The sequence below is a fragment of the Vitis vinifera genome, chromosome 12, assembly GCF_030704535.1.
Source record: "Vitis vinifera cultivar Pinot Noir 40024 chromosome 12, ASM3070453v1".
In the NCBI taxonomy this organism is placed as follows: Eukaryota; Viridiplantae; Streptophyta; class Magnoliopsida; order Vitales; family Vitaceae; genus Vitis; species Vitis vinifera.
Genome location: NC_081816.1, coordinates 16,544,946 through 16,555,438, shown reverse-complemented (window position 1 = coordinate 16,555,438; position 10,493 = coordinate 16,544,946). Strand labels below are relative to the sequence as shown.

The following is a 10,493-nucleotide window of genomic DNA, read 5'->3' as shown; positions in this document are numbered from 1 at the left end:
CAAGACTTAAACTTCATAAGATCTCTTTGTAAGGTTGTTGGTGCACTGGGATTTTCATGCATTATATTCTTTACTTATGCACCAAAATCATCCAAGAGTTATTTTGTTTTAAATATTTTAAAATTGGATGATTTCATGTTTTCAACTAAAATCTTGTGTCAAATGTTTTCCAAACTTGTTTAAAAGATTTTAAGTTGAAAAAGTTGGTTGTTGAGCCAAAAACGACTCAACCAGTTGAACCGGATGAAGAATCAATCGACCCCCAGCTCAACCAGTCAAGGGTGTGAACAGTAACCAATCAACTCCCAGCTCAACCGATTGAGGGGTGCAAAAAACCTTCTCTCTCTTCCAGAATTATTGTTCAACCGGATGAGGAACCGGTCGGAACCCACAACGGCTAGTTTGACTTTTTTCCTCTATAAAAAGACTTCAAATCTTCATTGTTTATGAGTTTAACCTTCCCAAACCTTTCTTGAATATATGTGAGCCTTGGAAGAGTATTTTTGAGTGCACCATTGTTCTAAAACTTACATATCTTTAGTGCACCATTCAATCCTAGTTTTCTTGTATCATTTGAGTGTAAAGTTTTGTACTAGGATTTTGTGAAATTATTTGTATATCTTTGAGAGGAAGAATCTAAGTGTGAGGTATCACTTAAGGATTCTCAAGTGTGGGGTATCACTTGAGAGGTTGTTCAAGAATGGGGTATCTCTTGAGAAGTGTAAAGGGTGCTTGGAGCCAAAAGTCCAAGAGGGTGGATTGAAATCATAATCCAATTGTATTGCTTGAAGGCTTGGTTTGAAAGCCTTGAATTAGTGGAACCTCAAGCTTGGGATTGAAGCTAGAGGAAAGTGGATGTAGGTCGAGTTGCGCCGAACCACTATAAAATTTTGTGTTTGCATTATTCTCTCTTTCCTACTCTTTTACTTTATATGCAATTGTCTTTATATTATTTTTTTTATATCCTTGCATATAATTGTCTCTTGCATTCACATATTTTAAATTTACAAAAAAGATATCATCACCCTATTCCCCCCCCCCCCCCACCCTCTAGGGTGATTACTATAGGTTGGATTAGCCTAATTTTTCTAACAAAAGTAATATTGGGTAATAATAATATTAACATGAGAAATTAATTAGGATCTCTAATACTAAATAAAATATTTTTAGGATTGTCAAATTTTTACCTTTACATAATTGTGTATGATATTATGTTAGGTAAGGAGTAAATTGGTCAAGCTAAATACTTAAAGTTTTTGTTTTTGAGCGTTTCTTCAAGGTAAGGGAAATTAATGCAGATTTTTATAAAAGAAAATAATTTTCTTTTTATATTGTATTTTGAAATGTGTAAAAATATTATTTTTATCTTTACGCATGGATCAAATATGTGTTTATTATGGAAAATATATTTGAACATTTTCTTTGTTTATGAAAAATGAAAATTTGAGGAAATATGGTGTTTTGTTTTATAAGTTTGAATTAATGAAATAAAATGTTTGACTCTAGATTATATGACCCTAGTCAACGGGTTATAATTGTTGACATTCTCAGTCATAGTCAATGGATTATAATAGTTGATATTATATGGTCTAAGCCAATGGGTTATAATAGTTGACCTTATGACCCTAGTCAATGGGTTATAATAGTTGACCTTATGGCTCCTTATCAACGGGTTATAATTGTTGACTTTTGGTTTTGTTCGCCTTAAATGGAACAAATTTGAAACTAACCACTCGTTTGTGAAGTCCTACCTAATTGGACACCATTTGTTATTTGATAACTAGAGTAAAAATATTTTGAATGTATTTGATTTGGTTTTGATGAGAAATTGTTTTGAAATAGATATAAGAAAGTTTTGTTGAAAAGTTTTGAATATATTAGTATGTTTAACTCAAAAAATTTATATGAAAATAAATATATGTTATATCTCATGTTTGTAATTATAATTAAAAATGTTTGATCCATGAAACTGTATTGATGTTCCTTATTGAGCTTTAAGCTCATGCCCCTTCGTTAATAATTTTTTTAGGTACTCTCAGTTCGGACGAGGAGTGATGGTTAGGCTGGGGAATTTTTCTTTGTTGGGATTTTGATTGAAACTTTATTTTGGACATTGTTTAGATGTTAAATTTTAATTCCGATTTGAGTTATTTGAGTTTAGAGTTATTTGGACAATAACACTTTGGTTAATGTGTTAGTTTTTAAAGTTAAGAATTGAGGATCATATAATTTATTTATTTTACTACTCTGAACAGGAATTTGGTAATTGGTAATTTCCAATTACAATACGAATGTTTGTGTCTTTTCCACTTTGAGCCTTTGGGCTTGAGGTGTGAAATGACCATCATGCCATTGGAATGGGTTTTGGGGTGTGACAAAGTGGTATCAGAGCACTAGGTTATGATCTTATTGGGAACTTGTTTTAGTTTACTTTGGGGATAGATGAGTGACACACTTGTTTTTGTTTAAGTTTAAGTTTCATCTTGTATAAATTCCTATTCTTCCATATGAATCTAAATTGTCTAATTGGTTTCTTAGTGATTAATTTAGTTATACCTAATGCTTTATAGGACAAGATGCCACCAAGAAGACCAGTATCTTCCCAAAACAGTCAAGCTAATAATGATGTACCTCCTCCATTTGAGGGTTTGCCTCCCATAAATGTAGAAGGACTTTATAGGTATCTCAAGACTTTAGCTGGTTTGGTCGAGCGTCAAGCTAGAGCTATTGAGACTCAAGCTCTTAGAGAACCTTTATTTTCTAAGGGTAACTCATTTGATGACTTTAAGAAGCTAGGTCCTCCTTACTTTTCTAGTACTTCAGACCCAATAGAAGCAGAAACTTGGATTCTTAAGATTGAGAAATTATTTGATGTTATAGATTGCTCTAAGAAGCAAAAAGCCTTTTATGTAGCATTTATGTTAGATAAAGAAGTAGATCATTAGTGGGGTATGACCAAAAGGCATTTTACAAAAAGTACTTCCCCGATAGTGTTAAACGACAAAAAGTAGGAGAGTTTGTTCGTTTGGAACACAGGGATATGACGGTGGCCTAGCATGAGGCTAAATTTATAGAGTTGTCACGTTTTGCTCCACAATTGATTGCTACAGAGGAGGAAAAGACATTAAAGTTTCAGGATAGATTGAAACCCTATTTAAAGAACAAAATATCTATTTTGAAACTTAGTATATATTCAAAGGTTGTAGATAGAGCCCTTATAGCAGAAAAAGATAATAAGGAGCTTCAACAGTAAAGAGAACAACAAAGGAAAAGGAGTAGGAGTGATGGTGCCCATGATAACTAAGAACCAAAAATGTTTGTTTTAATTGAGAGTTAGATTAAAGGGGAAGTAGTGCAAAATTTAGATCTGACTTGTTCTATTTGTGGTAAGAAACATTGGGGTAAGTCTTGCTATAAAGAGTTTGAAGCTTGCTTTGGTTGTGGGAAGCATGGATATATGATTTGGGATTGTCCAGAGAATAAGAAGTTTATAATTGGGAAGCTTAAGGAGGAGAATAAGGAGGATAAACAAAAACCTAGAGTCCAAGGGCGGATGTTTGCTATGACTCATCAAGATGTTCAAGCCACTTCTGATGTGGTGATAGGTACTATTCGAATTTACACTATATTGCTAGAGTCTTGATTGACCAAAACTCAACACACTCTTTGTTTCAATATCTTTTGTTGGTTTGTTGGGTATGCTTGTTGGTAGCCTAAACTTTGATTTGATTGTTGTTATTCCTATGGGATATTCTATTGTGGATAATATAATATTTAGAGGTTGTCTTATGATGACTAGTTATATGGAGATGTTAGTTGACTTAGTACTTCTTGACCTTTAGGATTTTGATGTGATTTTGGAGATGAATTGGTTAGTTTTCTTCTATGTCTCTTTTAATTATTTTGGTAAAAGGGTGATTTCCATATTCTTGACCAATATAAGTTTAGTTTTAAGGGAAAGCATGTGGTTAGACCGTTGTGTATGATCTTGGATTTATGGGTTAGTTCCTTGCTTAGGAAAGGTTGTTAAGGGTTTTATGCCTATGTGGTGCGAGAGGAAAAGATACTATGTTCTATTATTGTCCGGTTGATAAAGGTCTAATGAAGCAATCTTAGTATTCGAGAGGTCACTTAGGAATTAGATGAAGATATAAGAGAAAAACATTTTCATTTATTTCAAGACTCATGTATGTCAAGTTTAGAGGACTAACCTTCTATTAAGGAGAAGAGGATGTAATGCCCCAAACCCAATTTAGGGGTAAAATCATAATTTAAAAATTATTAATTAATTAAAGTAACTTAATAAGGGTAAAAAAGTCTTTCGTATTTAAAACCCCTAGATATAAATTAGATTTTTTCATACATTTTCTATTTAGAAAACCCTTTTACACAGAAATCAGAAAGATTAGAGAGCATATGGTTGAAGATTTGGAGGTTTAGGGTTTGAAGATCATTTTTTCATATAAGATTTTCAATCCTTAAATTAATATTTTATATTCGTTAATTAGTTTTGAACACTTTAGATATTATTTGGAATATCTCAATTTTGATTAGAGTTCGTTTAATTAATTTATAGGTCAAAAATATTAAAAATTTATGAACATAGTTTGATTTATTAATGGAGATCGATAGATTTTGATTACTCAAATGAATAAATCTAGAAAAAAAATAATAAATAAAAAAAATAAGAGTAGTGTAATTTTCTTGAACGATGAAGAGAATAATAATAATAATAATAATGTATATGTGTGTCGTGTAGCAAGGGGTTTAAAAGAAAAAAAAAAGATACGTGTGAATGTCCAGGAAGAAAGAAACAAAAGAAGAAAAAAAAAGTGTTATAATAATAATAATAATAATAATAATAATAATAATGGGTGTAGTTGGTAGCTTGGAATAATGGTGTTGCAAGGTCTTTCAAAGTAGTAATAATATATATATAATGGGGTGTGGGGATGGAATTGTGGTTAAGTGACAATTGGATTATGACAATAATAATAATAATAATAGTTTGTTAATAATAGTTTGTTGTATAGGTTTTAATTTAATTTAAGTATATAAAGAAATAAACAGTGAGGGTAAGATTAGGAAAGAAAAGGTTTTAATTTAATTTAAGTATATAAAGAAATAAATAGTGAGGGTAAGATTAGGAAAGAAAATGAATTTTATAATAATTTGGAAACTTAGTAAATTAATTTATTATTATTTAGTAAGTTGAAAATAATATTGGGTAGTAATAATATTGACATGAGAAATTAATTAGGATCCCCAATACTAAATAAAATATTTTTAGGATTGTCAAATTTTTACCTATAGATAATTGTGTATGATATTATGTTAGATAAGGAGTAAATTTGTCAAGCTAAATACTTCAAGTTTTTGAGCGTTTCTTCAAGGTAAGGGAAATTAATGCAGATTTTTATAAAAGAAAATAATTTTCTTTTTATATTGTATTTTGAAATATGTAAAAATATTATTTTTATCTTTATGCATGGATCAAATATGTGTTTTGTATGGAAAGTAGATTTGAACATTTTCTTTATTTATGAAAATGAAAAATTGAGGAGATATGATGTTTTGTTTTGTAAGTTTGAATTAATGAAATAAAGTGTTTGAATTTGGATTATATGACCCTAGTTAACGGGTTATAATAGTTGACATTATATGACCCTAATCAATGAGTTATAAGAGTTGACCTTATGACCCTAGTCAACGGATTATAATAGTTGACCTTATGACACCTTGTTAACGGGTTATAATTATTGACTTTTGGTTTTGCTCACCTTAAATGGAACAAATTTGAAACTAGTCACTCATTTGTGAAGTCCAACCTAATTGGACGACATTTGTTGTTTGATAACTAGAGTAAAGATATTTTGAATTTATTTGATTTGGTTTTGATGAGAAATTGTTTTGAAATTGATATAAGAAAGTTTTGTTGAAAAGTTTTGAATATATTAGTATGTTTAACTCAAAAAGTTTTTATGAAAATGAATATATGTTATATCTCCTGTTTGTAATTATAATTAAAAATGTTTGATCAATGAAACTGTATTGATGTTCTTTATTGAGCTTTAAGCTCATACCCTTTCGTTGATAATTTTTTTTCCCAGGTACTCTCAGTTTGGACGAGAAGTGATGGCTAGACTGAACAATTTTTCTTTATTAGGATTTTAGTTCAAACTTTATTTTGGACTTTGTTTAGATGTTAAATTTTAATTTATGTATGAATTATTTGAGTTTGGAGTTATTTGGACAATAACACTTTGATTAATGTGTTAGTTTTTAAAGTTAAGAATTAGGGGATCATAAAATTTATTTATTTTACTACTCTGAATGGAAATTTGGTAATCGATAATTTCCAGTTACAATACGAATGTTTGTGTCGTTTCCACTTTGAACCTTTAGGCTTGAGATGTGAAATGACCGTCATGCCCTTAGAGTGAGTTTTAAAGTGTGATAGTTCTATTATTTTCTATAATAATATTAATTTTCTTTTTAAATTAAAAAATTATTAAATTATAATTATATCACATGTTTTATTTTTATTTTTAAAAATAAATATATAATTTTATTTTAAAGTTTTTATTATTATCCTAGAATTTTGTTTTATGTTTTAAAAAAAACAACTATGCATGAATTTTCAATCATACAAATTGAGCAACCCAAGATGAAAGCTCGATAATTTAATTCAATTAACTTAAATTTAATTCAAGTTTAGAAAAATGAGATTCCAAATTTAAAAAAATAAGATTGAATTAGACTTGAATTGAGTAACTCATGTTAAAGGCAGGTTTAATCAATATTGAACCTGAGTTGATTATTACTTAATTTGGGTTGAGTCGGGCAAAGTTAGAGACCTAATTATGTATGAAATAAGTGACCAAATCCATTGGATTCATAAACCCATTTCACATCCATGATAAAGCCATCATAAAAATGCAAATAAACATGAAAATAAATGAGTGAAGGCCAAACTATTTCCTTCCCCATTTTTATTTTCTCGCCACGTCACAACTTCAACTTACATTTTATTCATCACTACCAAACATTACACACGGCTCTTAATTCTACACATCAGCATCTCTCCTCCCTCAAAACCTCTTTAACCCAAATTCTTTTCTTCAACTTTCACACCTGTCCAATTACAGACACGTGTCACACCAAAAAGTTACTTCATAATAATAATAATAATTGCTGTAAAAAAATATAGAAAAATTGAGATTTATTTTAGAAATAATTTTTTTTTCTATATAAATTATAAAATTTAGAAAATGATTTGAGAAGATCACCTGCTGGGTAGCATTTAATTCTGCACTTACGCTCGCAACGCGCCGCAAGCCTCTCTACACAAACAATATTCATATAAAAAACACAAAAGAAAAAGCACAGATCTGGGGAGAGGAGGGGTAAAATGGTAACTTACGGTCAACATTAATGCAGCCCATGGAGCAGGAGTCCTCGCATTCGGCGGGGGAGACTTGGCCGGCGACGCTCTCCAAGTGAGAGCTACACACCAGGAACACCATAAACACTGCAACTATGAAGCTCTGCTTCGTCATCTTCTTTCGTCTCCCTCTCCTCTCTCTGCTTTCGCCTTTCTTCGATTGTGCGGTTGTACAAGATTATATCGAAATTGTAGTTGAGAATTGGGCCATGAATTTGGTGTATAATTACGAAAGTGGCATCCACCGCCTAAAATTAAATCTAATCTAATAAATGAAGGGTGACGCTGGATTCCACTTGCTCCGCCTGCAGAAGGGTGCTGTTTTTCAAAGGGTTAATTTCCCGGTATTGAAATTGGGTTTCTTCTAATATTTTCCTTCTTTGAGTTACAACTTAGAAAGAGGTATGCAAAATTAATAAATGATAATTATAAGTGAGATATTTGATAAAATCTTACCATTTGTTTTCTCATATTTTATGAAACTTGTTTTAAAAATTTATTTTTTATTCTTTAACTTAAAAATAAATTTAAAAATTTAAAAATTAGTAAAAACAATTTCAACTTATTTACTAAAAATTTTCTTTAAAAATTATTTTTTATTTTACTTTGTTTTTAAAAATTATTTCTAAAAAATAATAATCAAACCATGTTTGAAAATTTTAAAAATAAAGAACTATTTTTAAGTCATAGGGTCAACCAGCTTTCAATTTAATGATATTTAAAAGTATTTACTTCAAGTTTAGGAAAACTAAGTAATTTTTTTTAAACACACTATTTAAAATATTTTTATTTATAATATTTTAAAACAAAGTCTGTTTGTAAATTTAGAATAGGATTACAATTTTCTTTTTGTCTTTTACTATATTTAAAATTCGATATTTTACTATTAAGGTAGGAATAAAGTTGTTGGTAGAACTTGTTAAAGAATAACATCTTATCCTAAAAGTGAATGAACAATTTATAAAGTCAAGAATAAGAAAAAAATTAAAAAAAATTGTGCATATGTGAAGTTGTGATATTTCATATATATACGGATAAAAATTACAAATAGTCATACAAATATTTCTTTAAAATAATTAAAAAAAATAATTCTTGGAGAAATTCTACATTGTCAAAAATTGATAATTATCATCTTTCAAAATTAATGGAGAAATTCTATTTTAAGCTTGTCAATTCAAAGTTGGTTGTACCCAAAATTTGAGCTTTCAAATCAAAATACGAGAAAGAACAATTTCTTTTATAACGAATGAAGGGTTACTAAATGATGAGAAAGTGTTGTGTGTGTGTGTGTGTGTGGGTTTTTTTTTTCTTTTTTTTTTTTTAAAAAAATGAGTTTATAGAACAAAGTGTTAAATTTTAAATGTCAAAGCAATATAAAACATCTAAAAAAATCGAGAGGGTAAAATATATTTAACTCTTTAAAATATTATTAACTTATTTTTTGTATTTTTAAATATATTTAATAGTATTTTATATAGATCCTTTTTCACTTTGATGTGTTAATAGTCTAAAAAAATAAGAAGGAAAAGATGTGTTTCTACACACTCATGTAAAAATAATTATAAAATAGGAATCCTCTAAAAATAATTCAAATACTCATGGTTAAAAGTAGTACATAGGATGGTTAGTACTTATATAACTAAAAGGTAGGACTTGAATGGTAAAAAGTGCATGAAATGTTAATTATTTTTAGATAGTTTCTTAAAATTTGTATTTTATACACTTGGGTTCTTATTTTGCCTTTTTTTTTTTTTTTCATATGAGTGCATAGAAACACATTTTTCAAGTTTGGAAAGCAATATTTTATTTTTAAGAATAGAAAATTATTTTTAAAAACATTTACCATGCTAATCTCCTATTAATTTTGATTAGGTATCAAATTTTATTGCCACATAAATGGTTTTTCATTTAATATTAAGATTTTATAAAATTTTCTATAATATTAGTTTACATTAATATTAGTCAAAGTCAATTTAAGTTTTATTAAAGACCTAAATATTAATTAGAAATATTTTTTTATGCACTATAATGATATTTAATAAATTAATGACTTACTATAACTTAATAAATTAAATATAAATAATTAAGTAAACATTATCTTTTAAAAGTGTTATTTTTTATTATATAAAATATAAGAAATCTTATACATCTGTTTAAAAACTTTCAAAAATTTAAAAGACATGTCGATTATTTCCTTACATTTTAAAAATTTTAGAAAACAATCCTAACTTTTGTATAAAATATGTTATGTTCGAGGTTCAAGGTTAATAAACATTACATATATATGTTAATAGCATACATGAGCATCTCCATGACTAAAAATGCCTTCAATTGCTCTTTTTCAACTTTATCTCTTGTACAATTACAAAAATAATGAAAAGAAGCTAAACCATGGTTCAAAGTCGCAATATCGATCATTGACTTGAAGGGTCCAGAGGCGTATTGGTCTTGGTGTATCGACTTGATATTGGGTGATACATAAAATAAGTTAATTAGAAAATTAAAAAAAAATTATAAAAATATTATGTAAATTATAAAAAAAATATATGTGCAATTTAATAAGCTCAAAAAAAATTAATAAAACAAAATTGTCTCACATTTAATATTATTTAAATAGTTAAAAAAAGTATCCGCTGAAAGTTATTTATGATAATGCTAATAATAGAAAATTATTATATTTCAAATGTAATAACATTTTTACTAAAAGACATACAATACAATAATCAATTCCATGTTGAATGACAAGGGGGATCAAAATATCATCATTAGTCCTACGACGAGTATACAAATTGAGACAGTAATTCCCGTAGTGAGGATATGGTCGAAAGAATTGTTCATAACTTGAATATGTTGGCTAAGATGATTAGCTTGATGGTCCATAATCAAGAAAGTATGACTTCGGAGGCTGTTTGGGATCAACACCATATTCATAGTATCCAAAACCTCGATAGGCAATGCTGCTACTACTAGAAGATTGATCATATTCATAGGAATCACTAGCTCTGTTCTAGTATTTGAATATCCCTTTGGATGCATTTTTGGAAATCGA

The 10,493-nt window shown here is 28.5% G+C and overlaps 1 long non-coding RNA gene across 1 annotated transcript; it reads right to left on the bottom strand.

The window, feature by feature from the left end:
• Positions 1-6,949: 6,949 nt before the first annotated feature.
• LOC100267415 (uncharacterized) lies at positions 6,950-7,624 on the bottom strand. The gene is made up of 3 exons (XR_787030.2): positions 7,424-7,624; positions 7,290-7,343; positions 6,950-7,134 (listed from the first exon to the last, which is right to left on the bottom strand). It is a non-coding gene; the product is annotated as an uncharacterized LOC100267415 (long non-coding RNA).
• Between the last annotated feature and the right edge of the window lie 2,869 nt (positions 7,625-10,493).